The 27,620-nt window shown below is 37.6% G+C and overlaps 1 protein-coding gene and 1 long non-coding RNA gene across 2 annotated transcripts in view; one reads left to right on the forward strand and one right to left on the reverse strand.

Annotated features, from left to right (window-relative positions):
* The window catches only part of ITFG1 (integrin alpha FG-GAP repeat containing 1), a 270,843-nt gene that overhangs the window by 202,171 nt on the left and 41,052 nt on the right, over positions 1-27,620 (reverse strand). The window lies entirely within an intron of this gene.
* Positions 8,116-14,772, forward strand: LOC148108208 (uncharacterized). Its single transcript, XR_015728007.1, has 3 exons — positions 8,116-8,245; positions 12,457-12,534; positions 14,564-14,772. It is a non-coding gene; the product is annotated as an uncharacterized LOC148108208 (long non-coding RNA).

A 27,620-nucleotide genomic window follows, 5' to 3' on the forward strand; every position in this document is an offset into this window, starting at 1 on the left:
CTGCTCATATACCCATTCCAGCTATACACAATCTGAAGTTAATGATAATTCTGTAGAAGGAAATAATTTCCTCAAGAATAAGGAATTGATTAAAGTAGTCTCCAAACCTCACATGTGACATTATAAATGTATTTCTCATGAAGCAGAAACAAGTACAGTATGATTAAGCATAAAAATTAAATGTATATTAAATGCATTAAAGCTTCCTTTCAAATAGCTACATGAAATAATTTTAAAAACTTAATGTTAATTCCAAAAGTACATATTTAATGATATGGAAAGTGGACAGTTGTAATGCAAATAGTAAACCTTACAGTGTCTATTAAACCTCTAATTAACCTTCTTTTAAATCTGTCTTCTCTGCCTGTTATAATAGCAGAATGTTATTTATAGGTCCTGTTAAGAGTGCTGACATCAATAAGAAGAGATTTAACCTTTCTTTTTTAATGTCAAAGGGCCTTACACGAGAATCAGAACTCCATCATTTAAAACTGTAAACCTAATTAAAACACTGTGCCAAAGGTAAGAAAAGGAAGGGCTTGTTAAGCCCGATAGGGAAGTTCTAATGATGCTTTGTAAATCTGTCACATTTACTTACAGAACAATCTCTAACACGCCAGAATAATCCCATATAGCATCCATTATAAAACATCCTGAAAAAGCCCCACCAGAAAAAGTGAACAACTAAATTCAAACCCACAGGTTTAAACAAAAATCACAATTTGGCATTAGGCTGGACTCCTTTTAGGTTGGCAAATGCCTACTAAATGTGAACGTTTCATCTCTGGATGGCAGCATGAGGAGCTAATGCTGTAGACCTGCGCCCCAGAAAAACAAGTATAACTGGGAAAATCATCTTAAAAAACCCATTTTAAGTCTCTGGACATTGCTGTAAAAGCCTATAGCAGATGGAGAAACATCTCTTCAAACAACAACAACAACAACAACAACAACAACACACCTAGTAAGAATAGTGAGAATCTGTGGCATAGGAACCACAACCAGCTCTCTCCCTTTCCCTCCTAGCTCAGTGGGATCGAAACTCTTCTTTAGGCAGGTACAGCCAAAACAGAGGATTCCTTTCTCCCTAGCTACCATATCAAACTATTCCTCTATACCAATCATTTCTTCTAGAGTAACTAAGGGTTATGGCATCTTCTTGGAAGAGGCAGGTGCCAGCATTTTTCATCCCCCCCAGCAATGTGTTGCAGAGGCTAAATTTCAACCGAGTGTAGCTGAGATATCAGGAACTCTCTTCTTCAACTCAGCCCCCACGCATAGGAGAGAGGACCTTCCTTAGGCACGGCACATTTAAAATACTGGTGTTCTGATCATCAGTATCCTAACTCATTTGTAGGCTGCTGGTTCTATACTAGAGAGGTAAGCCAAGAAGATCAGAAGTTACCACCCTCAACCTGTGCTCCCCTAAAACAGGTGTATGTCACTCAAAGAAGTACCTCACTGTCCTGGCTCCCAGGTTTGGAGCCATGGATCAAGGATTTTACCCAGGAGAAGAGGTAGGCTGTACACAGAGAGCTCCCAAGCTCTTGTCAAAGGAACTGACTCCATTTGAAACAGAAAGTGGGGAAGTTCAAGCCTAAGGGCAAACTCAAAACCAACGAAAGAAAAGCAATTAGAGGAGACTGTCAGCTTCATGAAAGAAACATCCTAAACCACAGACTGGATAGCTTAGCAGAGAGAACTAAGGAAAGAAGAAATAAGAACCTGCCTGGGGTCTAAATAACCTAAAACACTGACCTAAAAAACTAATCTGCAAAGGAGTCCATACTTAATTATATCAGACTATGGAGCAATTTATGCCCAAGGTATCATTGAAAATAACAGAGTGATCAACCGGTAGTTAGCCTAACAGTTGACTGTGATCAGGAAAAGAGACAAAAAGAGCCCTACTAAAACTACTATCATTCAGGGTGACTGTGCACACATCCAAAGCTGTAGCCTCGGAGGAACAACATCAGCCCACCAGTAGAGGGAAAAGAAACAAAACAATACATAGAGAAAAGCAGAGCTATAAAAGTAGTGGCACTGTCATTTTGGGACAACTGGAGCCTAGATGCTCAGGAAGTAATGTGGAAGGTCACCTTGTCCCAGAGTTTCCCGGATCTCCAACAACAGCCACGGACATATCCACCTAATGTATCTGCTCCTTTTCTGACTACCTCATACTTCAGGTTGCCTGAGCCTTTATTCCTCTAGCATAAGTAGATAATCAGTAGTGCATAATATGTAGCACACACAATACACTATCCAAAGGACTGTGCTGGTGTCGAAATGTTCTGAGAATTCAAGGGAAGGTCCTTGATAGACTGGAGAGATCGTGCAAGAATGAGAGGCAAAGAGGAAACAGGCAAGTTTCATTTATTACAGTGCTTACAGGATTGATCTTTTCAAGTTTATCCACAGTTAAGAGTGACTATAGATGAGGATTCCAGGAAGATGGTGGAGTAGGAAGCACCAAGAATCTGTCTCCTCACAAAGACAACAACTGCATTGGCAGAATCTGCCTCATGTAATTATTTTGGAATTCTGCAGCTTATCAAAGGCCTTGCAATTTCCAGAGGAAGGCATGGACAGTAAACTACAGTTAATTTTGGTGTATTTCAGCTCCTAGTTCCTAGTATCAGCCATTCACCCCTCATCCCAGTTCCATGGAAGGCAGTGTGCACCTGTTCCTGAAACAATATCAGCACAGTGTGCAGAAGCTGGGGTGGACAGAGAGGACTTTGCTCTCCAGATACTGAGGATCTATCCTCTGATCACTGACTGCTGCTTCTGAGGTACAGGCAAACAGGACGGCAGCCATTGTTGTTGTACCACTCTCATTGCACCCTGCCCCCCCATTTCCAGCTGAAATATAACTTCCAAGAGATTTAAAGGGCTGGTCCCCCAACCCCCATTTTTCTCTTTTTCCCAATTTAGGAACTAGACATTACAGACTAGGACATTAAAAGCAACTGAATATATAGGAAAAATTAGAAAGTGACCACACATGCTCAGGAAAAGGCACAGGCCCAGAAAAGACCTGAGAAGACCTTAAGTTTCCACCTCAGGTTGACTGTTGGCACTGAGAGAGCCTACAACAATCAAAAACAATAAACAATAACAACAACCAGTAAGCTCTGGGGAAGGGAGAGAATCTAATTTCAAGATTTAATATATCATTAGGTCCAAATGTTCAATGTTCAATAAGAAATCACAATGCATACAAAGAAAAAGTAAAATACAGCCCATTCAGAGGAAAAGAAAATCAACAGAAACTGTCCCTGAAAAAGACCTGGTGGTAGCTCTAGTAGACGAAAACTTTAAAACAATCATCTTGCAGATGATCAAAGAACTATAGGAAGATGTGCAGAAAGTCAATAAAACAATGTTTGAACAACATGGAAGTATCAATAAAAAGATAGAAAACCTAACAAGAAACCACAATAAAATTTTAGAGTGAAAAAGTATAGTACAAGATTGAAACATCTACCAGAGGAAATTAAAGGCACACTTTAGCAGACAGAGGAAAAAATAAAGCAGTGAACCTGAAAGGACACTGGAAATTATTATTATTATTTTTTAAAGATTTTATTTATTTATTCGACAGAGATAGAGACAGCCAGCTAGAGAGGGAACACAAGCAGGGGGAGTGGGAGAGGAAGAAGCAGGCTCACAGCGGAAGAGCCTGATGTGGGGCTCGATCCCATAACACCAGGATCACGCCCTGAGCCGAAGGCAGACGCTTAACCGTTGTGCCACCCAGGCGCCCCAGGACACTGGAAATTATTGAGTCTGGAACAGAGAGATAAAAGACTGAAGAAAAGGGCACAGTTCCTAAGGGGCCTGTGGGACACTGTGGGAGTCTCACAAGGAGAAGGAAGAGAGGGGCAGAGAGAAAATTTGAAGAACTAATGGCTGAAAACTTCCTTAATTTGATGAAATACATGAATATAAATATCCAAGTTCAATGAACTCCCAAAAAGATGAATTAAAAAAGACACTGTAAGACACCAAGACACTGTAATCAAAACTTTTAAGATGAAGTTAAAGAGAGAATCTCAACAGCAATTAATCACATACCGAGGATCCTTAATTAGATTAAAATATTTTAATCAGAAACACAGGAGGCCAAAAGGGCAGCACACCAATAAATTCAAAATGCTAGAAGAAAAAAACCTGTCAACCAAGAATCCTATATCCAGCAAAACTGTCCAACAGTGAGGGAGGAACTAACACATGCAGATAAATCAAAGCTAAGGAAGCTCATGACCATTAGACCTACTCTGAAAACTCTGCTCCAGGGAGTCTTTCAGGGTGGAATGAAAGGACACTAGACAGTGACCTGAAGACATATACTGAAATAAAGATATTAGAAAAAATAATACAGAAGCAATTATATACAAGCTAGTGTTTAATTTTTTAACATTTTAAAATTATTTTTTGTAAGCTAGTGTTTTAGACAATGGTTTGTAACTCCACTTTTTTGTTTTCTACATGATATAAAAGAATACTACATTGTTAAAAAATCATCTTTCTAAGAGCTAGTATCATCATAATTTTGGTTTACAACAACATATTTTGTTTTCTATATAATTTAAGAGACTAATGCATTTACAAGAATTATTCATTTATATTTCTGGTCACATAATAAATAAAGATGCAATTTTGTGAGATCAACAATCTAAAGGGGTAAGAAAAGAGCAGTAAAGGAACAGAGTTTTCCTATGTTTTTTAAGTTAAACTGATATAAATTCAAATTAGAGGATTACAACTTTAGGATGATAAATGTAATCACCATGGTAACCACAACAAAACAGACACAAAGCGTATACAAAAAAAAAAAAAAAAAAGAATTATAAATATTCCACAAGAGAATATCAACTGAACACAAAAGAAGAGAGTAATTTGGGAAATGAGAGGCAAAAAAAGCTATACCTCATAAAGAAAACAAATAGTAAAATGGTGGAACTAAGTCCCTTTTTATCAGTAAATACTTTAAATGTCAATAGACTAACTTTCCAATCAAAAGGCAGAGATTCATAGGATGCATAAAAACATAATACAATGGTATGTTGTACAAGAGACTCATGTTAAATCCAAAGTAACAAAAGAACTGAAAGTAAAAAGATGGAAAAACATATTCAATACAAATAATAACCAAAACTGAGCAGGAGTAGTTATACTAATATTAGACAAAATAGACTTTACATCAAAAAAGGTTTCAAGAGATAAACATGGACATTATCTATTCTTAAAATGTGCAATACAGCAAGAAGATAAAACAGTACATTTACACACCTCATAAAGGACGAGCAAAATGTGAAAGAAAATATGAAGTACTTCATATTTCAAAATAAGAAGTAAAACCTGACAGAATTGAAGGGAGAAACAGCCAGTTCTACTACGATAGTTGAAGACTTCAATGTCTCATTTTCCATAATGGACAGGACAACCAGACAGAAGATAAGATGGTAAATTTTATGTTATACGTATAAGTAAAATACAAACATTTAAAAATTCTTGTAAAAGAAGGTGACTTCATGTCACAATAAATATAAAGTCAGTTATTAAATACAAAATCACAGAATTATAACAAACTTCAAACACTTGGCTCTTTTATGTTTTCGGGATTAATAAAACCATGGGCAACCATAATACATTAATAGTCCAGTATCATTTAATATATATGGCTTTTAATTTAAATCTCTTTAGGTAAATAGAATTCTCAATTACCAAAATGAATTAGGATCATCCTTTGGGATATTAAACATTTTATATACTTTGGTATGTATGTTGGAATTACCATTTATTCTAGTACTCATACTAGAAATGCTTCTGTGAGCAATAGGAGAGAATTTACTCACTAGCAGTAAGCTTTAAGAGCTCATTATTTTATGTTTAGTAGTTCATACACTAAATGTTTTTGTAAAAGAACCCATTATTTCTTTCATTTACATTATGTTTAATGATCACAAAAATTAACTTTGGTTTAAGAGGACAGAAACTAAAAGTTAGATCTAACTGAGCTGCTTCACAGATACATTTTTAAGGAAAAAAGTATGTGTGTGTGCTTGGCATACTGATCTTTTTTTTTTTTTTTTTTTTTTTTTAGAGATTTATTTATTTTAGAGAGAGCGAGTGCATGTGCGCACGAGCTGGGGGAAAGGGAGAGGGAGAGAGAATCCTCAAGCCGATTCCCCACTGAGCACAGAGCCCACTGGGGTCGTCAATCCCAGGACCCTGAGATCATGACCTAAGCCAAATCGAGAGCCGGCTGCTTAACTGACTGAGCCACCCAGGGGCTCCATACTGATCATCATTTTTAAATTGATTGGAAATACTATATACTTTTAAGTCAGCTGAGAGCTTACAACTCTCAGGAGTCAAAAGTACCTCTATCTGAGCCTGCTCTGCCCTCCCGATAGCTTTGTTTTAAATCTGTCATGACTCACTGACAGACTAATTCTAAAGTTTATTTCAGAAACAAAAATTCTATTTCACCTTAGGGTAAAGGCTGCGGGGGCGGGGGGGAGGGGAACCACACACAACACTGTCTTTGAGAATGCTGACAGGATGCCGTGTCCCAGGCACCATATGTTTTCCTAGGGCGGACAGGCTAAGGTTCTATTATTTGCCAGAAGCACTGTAATGAAGGTTCTTTCAAAAAAAAAAGAAAAAAAAAAAAAAGATGGTCTCTTACTTTGTAAAAAGCCATCCTATATACTTTTTTTTGTAGCTCATTTTACCACGTATTTTAGTTACTTTGTATTTCTAAACATGGATACTGGAAACATTCTCAAATATTCTCAAAGCACCCCACTGGCATGACTGATACCCAAGATCCTTGGTGCTAAAAAGAGTGCAATGGATTCTTTAGTCAATAAAAATTAAAGTTTCTTATTACTTCATAATTTCAGCTAGCCTTCCACAAAGCATCAATGGAAAACTGGCTCTCCTGATTTTGGGAAGAAGTTAGGCATGGTGCATCTAAAAATATTTATTTTCAAGCATTTCTGTTTTGCATGGCAATATACAATATGAAGAGTCCATTATGATTACAGATAACTTCTACTAAGATAAATGTAAACATCTTGGTCAAAACATTTTTATATGACTTAATCTGAATGTTAATTTTATAATCTTTTTTAAAAAACTTCATAATCTTCTTAACTGTACCAATGCAACAGTTTCAAGGTCCAGAACATTTAATGTTAATAGGCTTTAAGTTCATAGTGAACCAGCTATACTGGATAGAAAGTGACTTAGTTCATGTTGAATATGACTAGATAATAATTCAAACAATTTTAGCTAATAAATACACATTTACTACACAGGTTATTAAAAATATGATGAACTATCACAATTGTTTAAGTTTTTTGGCATAACACGTGAGGCTTGGAGATGCCATAAAGTGTCATTCAGATTAAAAGACATCCCACGGTACATTTCTAATTCCGGCAAAGTGCCCAAGTAAACAAACTTGTTTTAAAAGTCTACATTACAATCTAAAGCTATGAAAAGTTAACTAGTTCGATTTACAATGTCAGCACGATTCTGTTAATTACTGACAAAGACTGAAAGAAATCTTCAGGTGATTAAGAATCACTGTTTAGAGTACCTGCATACATGCAAAACACGTATAACAGAAGCAAAACATGTAATTTTATTTTCATTATTGTATAGTCAGAGCTGAGTATTCAGGAGTACCAATACTGCTTTAAGGTGAAATTTCTAAAGTTCTATTAATAATAAAAATACCCAATTTCATAATGTTGTCCAAAAAGCTGAGCTTTAAAAACTTCCTTCCATTTACGTAGAAAATACAGTATTATTGCCTCGTGTCTATCGTCAGCAGTATGTGATCCTGGATATCAGATTAAGAACACATCTATATTCAGAAAGCAGGCGTGAAGAAATATCAAACCATGCAACCTAATCTGCTACTAAATGTCATATCAGTCTCCTGGTAAAAGACTGCCTAATGTTTTAGATATCTGATGACCCAATTTACATCTACTCAGTTATCGAAAGGATATTTTGTTACTTTAGTCTGCTTGAGAATGTCAGAAAACATTCAACTATCTCTTTTTATTTTCTCAAGAGTATGGATGAGGGAGAGGTCTACATTTGTCTCTGAAGCCACTCAGAGCAAATACATCGCTAAATGCCAAAATGGAACGGGTACAGCAGTTAGCGGTTGTTGAAATGTGTGCGTGGCTTTCTTCTCCAAGGGTAGCTGGAGGTAAGGAGGAGGAAGGGGAGAGGAAACCACCTGGCATATATCAGGATGAGAAAAGACTTCAATTTCAAACTGTGACAAAGTGAAGAAAAAGTTCAGGAAATATGAGAGAAGAAAATGAGGCCTTGACTTTAGAACATAAGACTAAGATCAGGAACAGAGTCGCAACTCAATGATTTTAAGGTTTTTCTCGGATAAAGAACTGGGTTTAGCTAGGATTAGAGTGTCAAGAGTGTTGGAGAATGACAGAAGTTAAGGGTATTTGCAAGAGACTGTTTTTAATGATGTACCATGGCCAGGGAGGGAGTAAAGGTGGAGGGGCATGGGAGGACAGAAAGGAGTAGGGTCAGTCAGTGGAGTGGAGGTCTCAGTAAGGTCCAAGAAATGTTGCAGGGAAGGCACTTAAGGCAGGCAGCAGAAAGACAGGAGGTGGTAGCAAGAGAGTGGGACATCTGATTAGTGATTTTGGGGATGGTATATTTTCTTTTTCCTTTTTTTTTTTAAAGATTTTATTTATTTATTTGACAGAGATAGAGACAGCCAGCGAGAGAGGGAACACAAGCAGGGGGAGTGGGAGAGGAAGAAGCAGGCTCATAGCAGAAGAGCCTGATGTGGGGCTCGATCCCGGATCGCCGGGATCACGCCCTGAGCCGAAGGCAGACGCTCAACCGCTGTGCCACCCAGGCGCCCCTGGGGATGGTATATTTTCTGCTACCTACAAGGTACAGGGAGTTTACTGAAGTAGCTGAGATGGGAAGGTTATGATGCTGGGTTGGGGTCATCTCTGTGAACAATGAAATCATCTAAAATGATGGCAGCAGTTAGACAACTGTCCGAGAGGCATTGTATCTCCAGAAAACTGACCAAGGTAGGTGTTAGTAATGACAAATGGAAGATGGCTGGTACAGCGAGGTGGCAGAAGTCTCAAAAGAGTAGATGTGCAGAAACTTAGGGCAGAAAAAATCTGTAAGTATAATTTGCTTTTCAGGGGACATACGGTGATGTCTGGAGACATTTTTGGTTACTTAGAGGTATTCAGAGGGTAGAGGCCAGGAATATTGCTAAACCCCTATAATGCACACGACAGCTCCTCATAACAAAGAATTATTCAGCTCAGTATGTCAATAATGCCATGGTTGAGAAACCATGAGGCAGAGGAAAGAGCATATGCAAAGGCATAGCAATGAGGAAAACTAGTGCATGCTCCGTTTCATGCAGCTGAAGTACAGGATACCAGCGGAGGAATTCCGGAATTAAAGCTGGGAAAGGAGGCTAGGGCCACACATAAGCAGGCTAAGGAACCAGTGTCTAACTTAGAGGATGAAGAAGAGCTACTGCAGGTCTCCTAGAAAAAAAAAAATTACACAACATCACTGATATGGAGGGTGTTACGTACGACTGGAGCCTTATCAATAATCTGTCTTTTCAACTTACAAGCACTTTTTTTTTTTTTTTTTTTAAAGTAGGCCCCATGCCCAGCACAGAGCCCAATGCAGGGCTTGAACTCAGGACTCTGAGATCAAGACCTGAGCTGAGATCAAGAGTCAGACGCTTAACCGGCTGAGCCACCCAGGGGTCCCCGTTTACAAGCACTTTTAAGCATGCGTTTAATCACGCTTTAACACTTCACTGAGGTCTCTTCTCCTTTATAGAACAGTAGGCCATGGAGGAGAGACATGGTATCCCACAGTTGACCAGGCACATACAGTAGGCCACCGTGAAGTTCAGACTTTCAGCTACACTGCTTTTACCAAGGCTGCCACACACTCAACTCAATTACTAAAAATAGAGAAAACCTGAAAAACCTTTATTTTCTCTCTTCTTATTTCCAGTGTTTATTTAGAGGTGCCGAGGAACAAAGACGGCAAGAAACATGATGCAGAAAAAGAAAATAAAAGGCCTAAATTAGTATAAGAAGTATGTAAATACTTCTTGGGGCGCCTGGGTGGCTCATTGGTTTGGGCGTCTACCTTTGGCTCAGGTCATGATCCCAGGGTCTTGGGATCAAGCCCAAAGTCGGGCTCTCTGCTCAGCAGGGAGCCTGCTTTTCCCTCGCCCTCTGACTGCTACTTTGCCTGCTTGTGCTCGCTCACTCTGTCAAATAAATAAATAAAATCTTAAAAAAAAAAAAAAGAAAGTATGGAAATACTTCTTAAAAAATTGACTGCAAAGTGTATTGCTCAATTTTGGAAAATTCCTGAAAGCTAAAACACGGGCCACTAGGCTTCTTTAACTCCTCCTCTTCAAGAAGAAAATCTTTAACTCAAGCTTCCAAATTTGTACCATTTTTTTAGCTGTTCTGTAAGTTTGTTTTGCTCACTTCAGTTAACAGTTACTTTCTATAATGATGGTAATTTATAAAAGGCTGAATATAACCATGGCAATCTGTTTCCAACAAGAAAATATTACCTTGATTCAGGTTGCCTGTTTTATTTCTCTCCCTGAAAATAAGCTAGATACCAAACAAGGTCACCAAGGCAGTAATGCCCCCAAATAAATCAGATCCTTCCTGACATGTAAAGACTTTAATCCGCAGGCAGGCGTTCTTTTCAGAATGATAACCATAATGTCAAAGTGTCACTTATTCCCTCTCCAGGGTACCAAATGGAGTCTTAGTGACATTAAAGAGCTAATATAATTTCAATGGTGCTCTTTCCATACTTAGGGAAAGCTTGTTCACCAGACAATGTTTTAGTGAACATTAAGCAGAGACAGAAGCGCACTTTAAACCACATGTGTGGGTCAGACTAGATAAAACCCGCAACACAAACAACTTTCTACATCAGGAAGAAGAGAGCTGTTCTCTCCGTACTTTTAATCAGCTCAGGTGTTTCCCTTTCTGCACAGATCACATTTTGACGGCTAGGGCTATTCTGACAGATGGCAGAGCCTGGACGACGTTACCAAGATGCAAGTAAATTAATTTGCATCATCAAATAGTAGATAACAAATTCAGTGAACATGAAATAAAAGGTAAATGGAATAACACTAGGAAGTGGATTTTAACAGAGAGCTACAATTTACTTTTCTTCTTCAAGAAAAAAACACTTTAAGAGACATACTTAGTAGACAGCAGTTTCCATCAGAAAAAGTTCAGACACCTCACATTGTCCGCATTTATTAGATATGATAAAGTTTCCCTTCTGTTTCATGCAGCATACTGTTATAAAGGACATTTTTAATATGCTGTAATTATGCTCACATTTCCCTATAACAAGTAAAGATTTTGTTTTACCTCATAATTACATTTTTGCCCAACTGGGAAGTCAGTTACCTTTTTCTATTATTTTCGGGACTTGAAGACTACATATAACAGTACGTCTCATGTCTCTTGATATTAAGGAGTTTCTGTCAGTGGGGTCAGGTAGGCCTCTAGGTATGTGTGCTTTTATTGAAGAAACATTACAGTGATCATCGGATGGCTTTTCAGTTCAATCTGTTCATGATTCAGAACGCCTTCAAAGAACAGCTGACCTTACTGTGTACTGGTTATGCTACAGGAACTGTGCTAGATACCCCACTTACATTCTCTAATTTTATCCCTTACCCTGCAACATAGGCACTATTAACATCCTCATTTTTACAGGTGGGGAGTTTGAAGCTTAGCTGAAATAATTTGTTCAGCTGGTGAGTGGTAGAGGCAGGATTAAAACCCAGACCCACCGGACTTCAGAGCCTGTATTCTTAATCGCAATGGTACACTGTCCTCCTTTGAAACTGGTTTTTTCTCACGTTCATTCTTTGTCATTCAAATACGTATTGCTAGGCACCAGCACTGTGTCAGGAGCGGGGGCTAAAATGATGAACAGAGGAGACAGACAACTCTCCTTAAGAGCGGACCATCTCCTAGTGGAAAAAGACAAGTAAACAAGCAATTACAACAGTGTAGGAGCAGTTACATTGGGGGTCAGAGAAAGTTTCCCAGAAAAAAAGGGACAAATCTCAGTTGAGAGCTGAAAGATATGTAAAAGTCAGCCAGTTGAAAGGAGGAAGGAGAGTTCAGAGTGTCTTGGGAAGAAGAAATAGCACATAAGTTCCAGGTGGAGGAGGACAGAGATGGGGTTGGGAAAGCTAACATGGGGATTTGACAGGTAGGGACTAAACTAGGAAGGGCCTTGGATGCTGTGATAGGAGCATGAAATTCTTCCTGTTGGTTATGAGGTGCCACTAAGAGATTTTAATAAGGGTGTGATAAGATCAAATCTCTACTTCAGACTTTAGGATGTCACCTGGACACTGGACTTGAAGAAAAGAACACTGGTGGCTATGTGACCAGTCAGGAGACTGTTAAGGTACAGTAAGTAAGATATGGTCTAAACTTGGGTAGTTGAAATAGTGGTTTCCAAAGGTGGTTAGGAGGCAAAATCATGAAGATGTGGTAACTGATTGGATGTGAGGAGTGAGAAAGAAAGGGACTAGGAATGATTCTTGTAAATGGGATGACAGCCGGGGAGATGACGTTGCCACCAAGACAGAAAGCAAAGCAGAACGAGGTTTGGAGGGTAAGATAACATGTTCTGTTTGGGGCATGCTGAGTTCGAAATGCCTATGGATTGCAGGAGTGGTAGAATCTGTAGGAGAGATCTGGATAGGAGATATAATTTGGGAGTTTGTGGCATAACTAATGTAGCTGATTTAGGCCATGGAAGTGAACAAACAAACCAAAACAGGAAGAATGTTTATTGTAAAAAAGAGTGTTTATTGAGGACAAAATCCTGAGCTTTACCCATATCTATGAGTCAGAGAGACAAAGGGAGCCCATGGAGGGTTCTAAAAAGAAAGAAAAAGTGGGCAAAGAAAGCAAGTGTTATGAGGACAGAAAAATTGTGTCAGATGCTTAACCCAGAGGTGAAGTCAGAGCCAAAAAGACATGGGATTGTGGGGGAGTTCTGGGAGATAAGCACGAGGTATAACCAGGGAACTGGTACCTGAAATGAAGTGGGGGTGTTGGCCCGTGGGGATGATTATTAAAACAGAGAGCTAAAGATTAAAACCATTTGGGAAAGTGTTTTGTGCAATGCATTATTTATGTGGTTAATTACAACAGGATCATTTACAAAAAATCAGTGACCTCAGGAGACACGATTGAAAGCACGATTTTCAAACCTGTCTAGTCAAGACAAGTTTCAAAAGCCCCACTGAAGCTTTTCCTCATTCTTGCTCCAGTTTCCTTCTTCCTTTCCCCTCAGTTTGGGCCATACTGTCACTCTGCAGCCTCCCATGCCCAATATAAAGCAGGTCCTTTCTGGTATTCTTTCACTTGCCCACATGTTTGTGGTTTAGTTGACAGTTCACAATGACACACTTTCTTATGTATTTTCTCTCTTTCCCAAGGGGCTACAAGCAGCAAAAGTCTAGGGGCTGCCAGTTCTGTTCACACAGGTACATGATAGCTGCTCAATAAACATTGGCTAATTGAACGACCAAAGTAGTAGAATCATTTCAGTAGTACAATCTGAAACTAACTGAGTCTTTATATAGTGTTTTCAACCAAGGGCCATTATCTTTTATTGGGTCAGGAAATCAATTTCATCAACATTTTAAAAATAAGTGTACCATACACAGTATGGGTAAGCCTTGTTACGTAAATATGTTTATACATGTATAGGTATAGACCTAGAAACATATGTGGTATAACTACGTGTGTACAGGTTATGATATACAATATTTTCTTACTACTGCTCTCAGTCAGAAACACTCTAAAACACTGCATTGAGTTATGTGATACCATCCCTATTTTTACAAATGAGGAGACAAAACAAGAAAGATTTGATCAAAACCTGAACTGTGAGGGGGAAGAACCTAGAGACCAACCTTGTTGGGTGCCACAGCCATGGTTCCCTACAGAACCTTGACTCCGACCACCCAGAGCCAGTGCGCATGATGTTAAATAATGTTCACGTAACCTCCTGTGATTATAAATATCTGGAGTATATTTCCATTTGGTACCAAATGGCCAACTGACTTCAACCATGTTGTCCAATCTTAACCATTTTTATAGGCTAAATTTACTGCTTAGTGATTTAAGTGACCAAATTGATCATGCATATAAGGAGATTACGTTTTTAATTTTAGAATCATAATACATGAGTATCAAATGCCTTTGCATAGAATCAAAGAACAGATGTACGACCTATCTCACATACTGAAATACAGTTGTGTTTTTAATGCAGGGGGGAAAAGAATCATACTTCATGCAATAAATACCAAAAACCATTTGAATCAAAGGAAGAAATTCCATGTCACTATTTCTATACAATTAATAAAATACTGTACTTATATAATAAGAAAAAAAGTAACTTAAAAAAATTTTTTTTTCAGTTACAAAGAGATTCTATGGACTGCTTATGGCCAACACACTGCTCCCTCTGTGGAAATGCAATAATATAAGAAGTACTCATTATATTTGATCCTTTTTTTTTTAAAGATCACATTTATACTATTTATAGCATTTGTGCCTTTCTCGTCTTCATAATGAAAAGAAAAAAAAAAAGGTTCATCTTTGTCAAAACACACTGAGCCAACAACACTGAGCTTACTGGAGTACCTTCTATTTTTGCACCGTAAGAAGTTGGTGTCTGAAAGTTAAAAACCAATGTGGAAACAACCAGATAAATACAGAATGTGGGGCATTCTATAATACGAGTGGTTTGGACTCTTTAAAAAGTTAATATTATTTAGGGGCTCCTGGGTGGCACAGCGGTTAAGCGTCTGCCTTCGGCTCAGGGCGTGATCCCGGCGTTATGGGATCCAGCCCCACATCAGGCTCCTCTGCTATGAGCCTGCTTCTTCCTCTTCCACTCCCCCTGCTTGTGTTCCCTCTCTCGCTGGCTGTCTCTATCTCTGTCAAATAAATAAATAAAATCTTTAAAAAAAAAAAGTTAATATTATTAAAAAAAAAAAGGCAAGGTGACAGCTAGATTAAAAGAGATTAGACAGAAATAACTACACAGGTGGGTTTTGACAAGGACCTAAATAGGAAAGAAAGGTAGTTATGAAGGGGATTTTTGGAACAATTGTAAAACGTGAATACGAATGGATTATTAATGATATTGTGGAATAACTACTAATTTTCTTAGCTGTAATAACGGCATCGTGGTTGTATAGGAGAACATCAACTCATTTTCAAATAGTTCAGAAAAACTCTTCACGTATATATGTATGTGTATGTGTATATGTGTGAAAATATAGCAAAATGTTAAAAACTGTTCAATGTAGGTTCAGTGTATTCTAATTCTAATAGTCTTTTAAATATGTGTGAGTGCTTGAAAATTTTCAGAATAAAAAGCTGGGAAAAGAAAAAGAAGTCAGTGCTAAATGTAGAAGTGTTAAGTAAGCCAAAGGCAGATTTAGTGCTACATACAACAGCACACTGGCATTACAGCATGTGTCTACTTAAAGTTTAAATAAACTTTAAACCAACAAAATTTAAATTTTAAATCAACAAAGTAAAAACCTTAAATCCACTGATGGTAGTGGTATCTTACAGACAATATGCAAAATCCGCACGAACACAGAGAATCTCTACACAAACCAGAATGTGGTAAGCAGCATTTGTTACTGGGGTACTTCCCAATCTGTGCTTAGTGGCAAGACTTACTATGTTAAAAGAGATACATATTCACATAAAAATAATTCAGCTACTATGTAGATGAAGTAGATCTAAAATACTGAGATAGAAAGGTTTCTAAGAAATTAAGTGAAAAAAGGAAATGTCAAAATGGTATACTGCCTCATTTTTGGCAATCATTTTTAAAATTGTGAAATAACTCATACAAACAAAATCAAAGATATAAAGAATAATAAACACTCAAGTATACTCTGCTCCCTTAACAAACAGATCACCCCTTTGCCACTCAAATCCAGTGATTCTTTGCTGAATCTTTTCTTCCTCCTCCTCCACAAGGTTACTTTGATTATTTCCCCACTCTTCTTTATAGTTTTATTATACACACCCACACACATGCAATATGTATTTAGTTTTGCCTAGTTTTGAACTCTACCTAAAATCTCTTCTGAGACTTTTTCTTTTGCACAACATTGTTTCTGAGATTCATTCACGTTAATGTGTATAATAATTTTTTCACTGTGTAATCAGAGAAGTCTTAAGTTTTGCAGATCAGATGAGTGTAAAATGTTATCCTGTGGTTTTCACTTAATTGTTCTGATTTCTATAGATGTTGAATACGTATGTTAGTTGGCCTTTTCTATTTGATCTTTCGTGATATACCTGTCCATATTTTTTGCGTTTTTTTCTAGTAGGCTGTCTTTTTCCTTGATTTATAGGAGTTCTTTAGTTTGGAACTCAATTCATGCTTGGTTACATATGTTACAAATATCTTCTCCCAATCTGTGGCTTGTCTTTCTATTTTATTTTAATGATATTTTCTGATGAATAGAGGTTTTACATTTCAATATAGTTCTTACATCATTAAAAAAAGAAGACACAAAACAAATTATATATGATTTCTTTTGTGCATAGAATATGCTTAGAAAATCAATCTGGTGAACAGAGACCAAAGTAATAACAATGTTTACATTTAGGGTTTCAGGTAATATGGGACTTTTGTTTTTGCATCATATGTTTGTAATGTTTGAGTATTTAAAATGAGCTGTATAATTTCATTCTTAACCAGGGGACATTCTAGGGAGTTTATAGATAGGTTTCAGGGTGTTCGTGAACAAAACATTTTATTTTTATGGGCATTTTTCTCCAGAGAATCCCCAGATTCTCAAAGGGATTTAGGACCACCACAATGTTAAGAATACAGATCTACACAGTTATATAAATGTATATAATAAACTGAAAGTTTACAGGCAGAGAGTCCCTTTCTCAGGTTCCATGGTGTGACTCTAGGGAAGTTACTTAACCTTTCTATGTTGGTTTCACAATACAGTTATGAGTTTAATAATAGAATCTGTTCCATCAGGTTGTTGTGAGGATCAAATAAGTGAATACTTACTAAATAAATAAGTAATACTTAAACTGCTTACAACAAGGCCAGGCTCACATAGCATAAATGGTAATGATTCTTATTATTAATTCCTGACTCTGTTTCAGATTAAAGCAAAAAAAATTACAGTAGATTCAATACCTTACTAGACTTTTTTGGGGAAGGGGTGAGGAAGGGCTAGACATCCCTAGATTAAGCCCACCTACCAATAGGTACTAATAGTTATGAAATAAACAAGTGTAATAGTGCTAGAACAGACTAATATCTCTGTAAAGTCTCTCTCAGAAGTGTTTAAGAATGAACTGTGTAAGTACCAGAGAAGTTACAGGATGCTTACAAAAAAACATTTCCTATTACTTTGTCTCGCTGGTGCCCTATCCTTATCAGAGACCATAATGATAACATCAGAAACAACTGCAATTTTTAGTAAACAGGTCTCTTCATCTTTGCTGATAATGATCAACTATTATTTAGAACTGAATTTGAATCAGATCAAACTGAATGCATTTAGAAGGGACTTATAAGATAACCTTATGATATCTTCAGGGTTGAAATGGTTTAATTTGTATTTTTTAAAAAATGGACAGAATTCTTGAAAAATGTCTCCATTATTTTCTACATCTGCTTAGATAGAATTTCCACAGCCAAAGTTCCTAAGCTCTGTATATAGTTCTGAGAAAACCCTTGTGGAGCTTTAAAAGAGAACCCATTTAATAATATATGTTTGAACTTCTGCAAACAAATACCATTTTCATCAAGAGCTTCCTTTGTTAGCTGTTAAATCTTTAGCTGAAAGAGGTCTAGCAATTAGGGACAGTTTGAGCACTTAAAAATATGCCTGGTGTCTTCAGGTTCTGTTCTGCTGCCAAACTTGTGACTATTCATTCAACAGATGTCTTTAAGTCCCTGTTTGGTGTGAGGCACTGTTGTAGGTCCTGGAGAAATGAGCGTGAACAGAACAAACAATAATCCTCGCCCTCACGGAGTTTATGTTGTAGTATGAGAAGACAGAATACAAAATAAGTATATAATATTTTAGCAAGGGAAAGGGATTTAGAGAAAAACTAAAACAGAACAAAGGCAAAGGGGAGTGCTTGTGAGTTGCAATGCTGAATACAGCAGGACTCAATGACAAATAAGATGACATCTGCATGAAGATGTGAAGGAAATGAAGTACATTCAGAGAAATAACCCAAAAGAGGTGATATAGGTATCTAGAAGAATAATATTCCAGGCAGAGAAAACAGTTACTTGACCCAAGCCCTGCAACTGGACCTTGCTTTGTAGTGTTTAAGGAATATCAAGGAAGTTAGTGTTGCTGGTGTAAGGCATCAAAGGAAAAGAAAATAGAAACTCGGAGAGGTGATAGTGGGTAAAATTATGTGGGGCCCAGTTGGCCATTTTCATTGGCTGGACCTCTGAATCTAATGAAGAAGCCACTAGGAAACTTTGAGAAGAGTGACAGGACCTGAGTTATATTTTTAAAGGATCACAACAACTCATGTGCTAAAAACAGACTATAGGGGGACAAAGTCAGAAGCAGAAGCAGGGGAAGAGTAACTGGCATAATTCAGATGAGAAATGATGATGTCTTGAGCCAGGATCGCTACAGTGAAGGTGTTGAGAAGTGGTCAGGTTGTGGATATATTTTGAAAGCAGAATGAACAGTATTTCCTAACGGATCTGATGTGGGATGTGACAGAAAGAAGTGACAAGGATGACTCCTAACATTCTGACAGAGTAACTGGAAAGATGGGGTTGCCATTAAGTGAGAGGGAAGATTTTGGGTTGAGGAGGGCTGAAGGGAAAGATCAGGGAAACAGCTCGGGAAACACTGTCTGAACGCGTCATCAGACAGAGATATAGATGTGGAGATGGCTGGCAGGCAGCTGGATATGTTACTTTGGAGCTCAGAGGGAGATCCAGCCTGGAGATACATAAACTTGGAAGTCATTAGCATGTAGATGATGCTTAAAACCATGAGATCACCAAGGTCGTGCAAGGCAAGTAAGACCCAAAGAATCTTGTGCAGCTCCACCAGGTGCACGACAAACAAATGCTCTTCAGCAACGACATGCACCTGGGTCTGAAGTTCTGCTGCATTTTAAAACATTTAAGATGTAAATCAGTGTATTTAAAAAATCAAATTTAAACTTCTGTATCCAACATGAATAAAGGACTATCTTGCTATAATAATATCCTTGAGGTTCAGGCTATTATACCATTTGAGTCTAGTGATCTTGCTTTTCATCTTTAAACCCTTGGTTTCTAGCACAATGCCTCGCACGGAAGAAAATCGGTAATTACTGAGACTGATGAATGAGTGAAAAAGTATTTGTGATAGCAAAGAAATTTTCAGGTCATGTTGAAATGCAAATCAACACCATGAGTTATCACCGCATGACTATTAGAATGATTATCACCAAAACCACAAGAGATAAATGCTAGAATGGATGTGGAGAAAAGAGAATCCTTGTGTACTATTGGTGGGACTCTAAAATGGTACAGCCACTGTGGAAAATGGTATGGAGAGTCTTCAAAAAAATTCAAACTAGTGCTACTATATGACCTACCAAGTCCACTTCCGGGAATACATCTGAAGGAAATGAGAACACTGTGCCAAAGAGATATCTGTATCTCCATGTTCACTCCAGCATTATTTACAATAGCAATAAATGGAAACAACCTACGGATGAAATCATAATGAAGGTGGGATACACACACACACACAATGAAATATTATTCAGCCATAAAAAATGAAGAAATCCTGCCATTTGCAACACTACGGATGGACCCTGAGGGCATAATGTCAAGTGAAACAGGTCAGAGTAAGATAAATCTCATTTATACGTGGGATTTAAAACAACAACAACAAGAAAATAAACCAAACTCAGAAAGAGAAATCAGATTTGTGGTTATCAGAGGAGGGGAGCAGGGGGAGGGAGCATTAGAGTAAGGTAGTCAAAAGGTACAACCTTCCAGCTATAAATAAATACTGAGATGTATTGTACAACATGATGACTACAGTTAACACTGCTGTACGATATATAGGAAAGCTGTTAGAGGAAATCCTAAGAGCTCTTCACAAGTAAAAAAAATATTTTGCATGTGTGCTTTTTTTATTTGCTTGTTTCTTATATCGATATTAGATGATAGCTGTTCACTAAACTTACTGTGGTAATCATGTCACAATAAATGTAAGTCAAATCATTATACTATACACCCTAAACTTATATAGTGCTATATGTCAATAGATCTCAATAAAACAGGAGGAAAAAAAAGAAATTTTCAGGTCATGTTTCCTTTGCCTTCCCAATGACACAATACTTGGCTCTTTAAATGCCTAGCAGGCCCTATCCACCCTGCTCAAGGAAATGACCAGGGAGGTATTCTAAGTGTGAACTTCCAAGCTCTAAAAGTAAACACACGGCTAATGGCCATGTAAAGGGATATCTTTCCAGTTTTGTAATAAGCAGACAAATGACCTAATAAAGAAAACGGAGAGTCCCTGGGGCCAAAGGTTATATATTTTATATCACCTCACCAACAGACCAGCCTCCTAGATCCTTCATTTGGTTACCTTTCAGGGCTAGATGCCAGAACCATGGCAACTACTGGGCAAGAACAAGGTGGTGGTGGTGGTGGGGGTTGCTTAGAGAGATTGTTATAATCTCTCTGACTTTACAGAGCCAAGGTCTTATCTTTGGTTGATAAATGGAAGTATGCATAAAGTACATTACATGACTCTTTTTCATTACTTTGTATAGTGACCCCGGTCAGTCAGAGACATCCATTTGCCTAGGGCAGCAGTTTTTTGGTCTCAGGATCTCTTTCCACTCTTACTGAGGACCCCAGAGAGCTCTTGTTTATGTGAGCTGTATCTATCATATAACAGATATCATATTGATATAATCTGCCAAATTAAAAATTAGACACTTTTTTAGAATAGGAAGGCCTTAATTAAAATAATTAGCATTTAAAAAGTGATTACTAAAGTTAATAGTGTTATGTGAAGAGCATATTTTATATGGTCAAGAGTCCAGGGCAGACTCTGACAAATTTATGTTGGAGATTTATTCAACAAGCATTTATTGAACTTGGGTATTTGGCCACACACCATTAAAGCAGACATTTTAAAAACACAAGAATACATGAACACACACAGACTCAAGATGTCAGAGCAATGAACACACTACACATTTTAAAATTTCTGGGAAACTACGCTGTGTCATAATGAGAGAATGAGAGCAAAGAGAACGCCAGTGAAAAGAATGTAAGAGAATGAGGGTAAAAAAGGCAAATAATAATGTCTTGTGGTTTTTATAAAAATTACTTTGACCTCATGGACCCGCCCCCCCCGCCCCCGCCAACATACACACACAAAAGGGTCTTTGACATCCTCAGGGATAACCAGACACACTGAGAGCTGTTGGTCTAGGGGAAGATTAGGGTTACCACAGCTGAACCACAAAAAGAGATAATTATTCATCTTTTGATCTCCAGAATAGCAGTTTTTGAGTCTCTGGCCAGAAAAAAGTACTGAAAGTCAGGCTCTGTTGAGAATGAAAAAAAGATTCCTAAATCCTCATAATTCTATTTTCATATTAAAAGCAAAACCCGGGGATGTGAACAAATTTTACTTAAATCACAGGCAGAAAGAACTCAAGTCTGAATGTAAACTACTAGGGAGGCAATAACAAGGCTGGGGGCAAAGAGGAGGAGTCAGAGATTGGAAAAAGAGGAGATTTGAGGCCATTTTCCTTGACCACCTTTCCTGGCCTCAGCGTCAAGGTTCAACCTGGAGGAGGAAAACACTGAGAATACAGAAAGTGATGAAGCTGAAGAGAAAGTTGAATACAGTCCTGCACGCTGCTTCCTGCTGGAACTCAAGGAGGAGCCTGGCTTGTGAAATGGTGGCTATGTACAGGGATTATCCTTAGTGACATAAAAGACAGTGTAGAAGGTCTCACCTAGCATCCTCAAGTCTCCCTCGACTTTCATTTGTAGAGAAGAGACTTAAGATCATAAAAGGAAGCCAAGTTGAGGGCCAATGGACCTTGCGCGGGCTAGTAGGGTACAAGTCAAGTGAATCCATGGTAGAGGACAGTTGATGGATAATCCAAGCCAGAGGGCTGAATGGAAGAGGTGGAGCTTCACAGGAATCCATTAAAACAGTGAGATTCAAGGCAGAATTAAGTTAGTCAGGGCAGACTATGAGGCTGTGAGTGAGAAAAGATTGAGAAGGAGGTCCCCAGCCGTCTACTTCAGCAGCGAATGCCAGAAGGGCACCTAGTGTATAAGGCCCATCAGTGTGGTGGCATAAGGACCTCAGAGCAGACACAAAGATCTCTCCTTCCAATTCTTTGAGGACTTATGAGCCTATCCTTAGGCTCACCCAGTTGTCACTCATTCTAGAAGGAAAAATGGGGTAAGATCTAGAAAAACTGAAAATTTAACCAACAACTTAAAACCCTAAACAGACCAAGATAACCTTAATTGAGAAGTTTAAATTTCCTTTCTCTCATATGTGCCTAAGGCACGGGGCCTTGATTTTAGAAAACAAATAGGCTGCTTCCCGTGTATACCCATGTTGTAATCTGTTACGATTTTAATGGCACTTTTTATGATACTCCTTTTAAAGTGAGTCATCTTTCATTCAAATATAATAAATTCTTTGTTTAAATGACCAATGATTGGGACTGTTCCTTTATTTGCAAATCTACAGGAAGGAAAAGATGACCCACACGCTCTATAAGGGAGGACACAGATAAACAGTTAAGTGCAGGAATTAATTCCTCAGTAACAAGGCAAGAAACAGAAGGAAGCCTGCGCTGCTTAAGAAGGAATCCTCGGAGGCCATCAATACAGAAAGATGTGAATCTAAAGATATAACAAAATATCCACAAGAAATTGCAACTCAATCAAAGATTAAAAGCACCAAAAATATTTTAAAGCCTTGTTTTAAAAAATCCTGCACATAAATGGCATTCTTCAAGCATGACACAAAACTTAAACACCGTGAAAGAAAAATGTGATTTGTAAACATTTAACAATTCTATACGTCCAAAAAATGCTAAATACAAAGTAAAAAGTTATACAACAACAACCTGGAGGTATGTATAGCATGTATCACAAAGTAAAAATAATTTCCTTAAGGTAAAAGATCTTTTATGTGGATGGAACTAGAAGGTATTATGCTAAGCGAAATAAGTCAGAGAAACACAAATACCATATGATTTCAATCATATGTAGAATTTAAGAAACAAAACAGATGAATGCAGGGGAAGGAAAGGAAAAATAAAGTAAGATGAAAATAGAGAGGGAGGCAAACCATAAGAGACACTGAACTCTAGAAAACAAACTGACGGTTGCTGGAGGGGAGGTGGGTTGGGGGAAGGGGAACTGGGTGATGGGCATTAAGGAGGGTATTATATGCAACCGATGAATCACTAAATTTTACCTCAGTAACTAATAATACAGTATATATTAACTAAATTGAATTTAAAAAAGAATTTAAAAATTATCAGAAAAAAGAACTTTTATAAATTTTAAAATAAAAAACTCTAACACAAAGAAGGGCAAAGTATATAAAGACAATTCCAAGAAAAAGAATTGCAAATGGCTAATAATTCTACAAAAACCTGTTTAACATTAATAACATTTCAAAAAATGCAAATCAAAACAAGGTATGATTTTCTATCTGTTAGATTAACAAAAAATGTGAACATTTAAGATAACGAAAATTATATCTGCTTTTTTTGTATCCTTGAAAGAATCCATAATTAATACATACACACTTTAAAAAATAAAAGATAGAAAATACCAATGTTGGCTAGGATGGGCACCATCATATACTTTCTCTGTGACTGCAAATCAGTACAGCCTCTAAAGGGAAACTGCAATATTTATGAGAATTAAAAATAAAAGTTTGTGTTTATTCTAGCTTATCCTTTGTTCTCTTCCGTGTATTTAAAATATTCTATGATAAAAGACATTTAAGGGAAAGGAAAGCACATGCACAACCTTAATTAAAGTGCTGGGAATATGTGATATTCCCATGTTTGCACACAAATACAGAGATGTATGAACAAAAATGTTTAATGGAGTACTGCCGCAAACAAAAAGGAGAAGCATACAAATGTCCATCAAGAGACGGATATTTAGTCAAATTATAGTATCTCTATATAATGGAAAACCCATTAATTCATTAAAAAAAAAACCCAGGTAGATCTATATGTGCTGATATGTTAATATAACTGAATTAAGACAGAGTCACAATTATACACAAAATTTACTTCCATTTGGGTAAAAAGGGAAAGTGTGTATCTGTGCAGAATATTTCAGGAAGGGCACAGAGAAAACTGAAAATGGTGGTTGCTTTTCTTTGTACACTTTGGAATGGTCTGACTTTCTTACCATAATCATGTTACTTTTAAGTAATTTAAAAATATATAAATACACACATGAATAACTGATAAAACAAAAAAAATATTGAATTCACAGCCCTCTGTTCTTACTACTCCAAGCTCACTTTTTTAGAGCTCAGCCATTTCCATAGACTCGACAATGTAGAAGACCCAAATTAAGGTTGTGACCTTGAACTGTGTTCTCAAGTTCTAGGGTAAAATTGACAATGATTGCTTGCATGTAGGTACCCCTCCACCCAACCCAGGCTCAAATATCTTTTGTCTAAACTCAAATTCTCCCATATCGAATCTTCTTCCTAAATTCTCCACTTTTTTTTTAATGTTTATTTTTTTTATTTTTTATTTTTTTGACTTTTTAATTTTTTTAATAATAATTTTTATTATATTATGTTTGTCACCATACAGTCCATCCCTAGTTTTTGATGTAAAGTTCCATGATTCATTACTTGCGTGTAACACCCAGTGCACCGTGCAATACATGCCCTCCTTAATACCCATCACCGGCCTATCCCATTCCCACCTCCCCCCCCAAGCCATCAGTTTCTTTCCCAGAGTCCACAGTCTCTCATGGTTCATTCCCCCTTCTGTTTACCCCCCCTTCTTCTTCCCTTTCTTCTCCTACCGATCTTCCTACTTCTTATGTTCCATAAATGAGTGAAACCATATGATAATTATCTTTCTCTGCTTGACTTATTTCGCTTAGCATTATCTCCTCCAGTCCCGTCCATGTTGCTGAAAACATTGTGAAATCGTTCTTTCTAATGGCTGAGTAATATTCCATTGTATATATGGACCACATCTTCTTAATCCAGTCATCTGTTGAAGGGCATCTCGGCTCCTTCCACAATTTAGCTATTGTGGACAATGCTGCTATGAACATTGGGGTGCATATGGCCCTTCTCTTCACTACGTCTGTATCTTTGGGGTAAATACCGAGTAGTGCAATGGCTGGATCATAGGGTAGCTCAATTTTTAACTTTTTAAGGGACCTCCATAGTGTTTTCCAAAGTGGCTGTACCAACTTGCATTCCCACCAACAGTGTAAGAGGGATCCCCTTTCTCCACATTCTCTCCAACATTCGTTGTTTCCTGCCTTGCCAATTTTTGCCATTCTAACTGGCGTAAGGTGGTATCTCAATGTGGTTTTGATTCGAATTTCCCTGATGGCTAATGATTTTGAACATTTGTTCATGTGTCTGTTAGTCATTTGTATGTCATCATTGGAAAAGTGTCTGTTCATATCTTCTGCCCATTTTTTGTTTTGATTATTTGTTTCCCATGTATTGAGTTTCAGAAGTTCTTTGTAGATCTTGGATACTAATCTTTTATCTGTAGTGTCATTTGCAAATATCTTCTCCCATTCCGTGGGCTGCCTCTTAGTTTTTTTGACTGTTTCCTTGCTGTGCAGAAGATTTTTATCTTGATGAAGTCCCACAAATTCACTTTTTTCTTTTGTTTCTCTTGTCTTTGGAGATGTGTCATGAAAAAAGTTGCTTTGGCCGATGTCAAAGAGGTTGCAGCCTATGTTCTCCTCTAGGATTTTGATGGGATTCCTGTCTCACATTGAGGTCTTTCATCCATTTGGAGTTTATCTTTGTGTATGGTGTGAGAGAGTGGTCAAGTTTCATTCTTTTGCATATAGCTGTCCAATTTTCCCAGCACCATTTATTGAAGAGACTGGCTTTTTTCCACTGGATGTTTTTTCCTGCTTTGTCAAAGATTAGTTGCCCAAAGAGCTGAGGGTCCATTTCTGGGTTCTCTATTCTGTTCCATTGGTCTATGTGTCTGTTTTTGTGCCAGTACCATGCTGTCTTTGTGATCCCAGCTTTGTAGTATAGCTTGAAATCCGGCAGCGTGATGCCCCCAGCTTTGTTTTTCCTTTTCAACAATTCCTTGGCAATCCGGGGCCTTTTCTGGTTCCACATGAATTTAAGGGCTGTTTGTTCCAGTTCTTTGAAAAATGTCATTGGTATTTAATCGGGATAGCACTGAAAGTGTAGGTTGCTCTGGGTAGCACAGACATTTTAACTATGTTTATTCTTCTGATCCATGAGCATGGAATTTTTCCATCTTTTTGTGTTTTCTTCAATGTCTTTCAAGAGTGATTTGTAGTTTCTAGAATATAGATCCTTTATGTCTCTTGTTAATTCTGAGATAACGTATGATTTCTGGTGCTATTGTAAAAGGAATGGATTCCCTAATTTCTCTTTCTTCACTCTCATTGTTCGTGTATAGAAATGCAACTGATTTCTGAGCATTGATTTTTGTATCCCGCCACATTACTGAATTGCTCTATAACTTCTAGTAGTTTGGGGGTGGAGTCTTTTGGGTTTTCCATATAGAGTATCATGTCATCTGCAAAGAGAGACAGTTTGACTTCTTCTTTGCCAATTTGAATACATTTTATCCCTTTTTGTTGTCTGATTGCTGTTGCAAGGACTTCTAGTACTATGTTGAATAATTATGGCGAGAGTGGGCATCCTTGTCGTGTTCCTGATCTTAAGGGAAAGGCTTTCCGCTTTTCCCCGTTGAGAATGATATTCGCTGTAGGCTTTTCATAGATGGTTTTTATGAGATTGAGGAATGTACCCTCTATCCCTACACTCTGAAGTATTTTAATCAGGAAAGGATGCTATATTTTGTCAAATGCTTTTTCTGCATCAATTGAGAGGATCATATGCTTCTTGACTCTTTTCTTGTTGATATGATCTATCACACTGATCGATTTGTGAATGCTGAACCACCCTTGCATCCCAGGGATGAATCCCACTTGATCATGATGGATAATCCTTTTAATGTACTTTTGGATCGTATTAGCTAGGATCTTGTTGAGAATTTTGGTGTCCATATTCATCAGGGAAATCGGTCTGTAATTCTCCTTTTTGATGGGGTCTTTGCCTGGTTTGGGGATCAAGGTAATACTGGCCTCACAAAATGAGTTTGGTAGTTTTCCTTCTGTTTCTATTTTTTGAAACAGCTTCAGGAGAATAGGTATTA

Source organism: Ursus americanus, chromosome 21, assembly GCF_024610735.1.
Source record: "Ursus americanus isolate L20-20 chromosome 21, mUrsAme1.1.p, whole genome shotgun sequence".
Classification (NCBI taxonomy): domain Eukaryota; kingdom Metazoa; phylum Chordata; class Mammalia; order Carnivora; family Ursidae; genus Ursus; species Ursus americanus.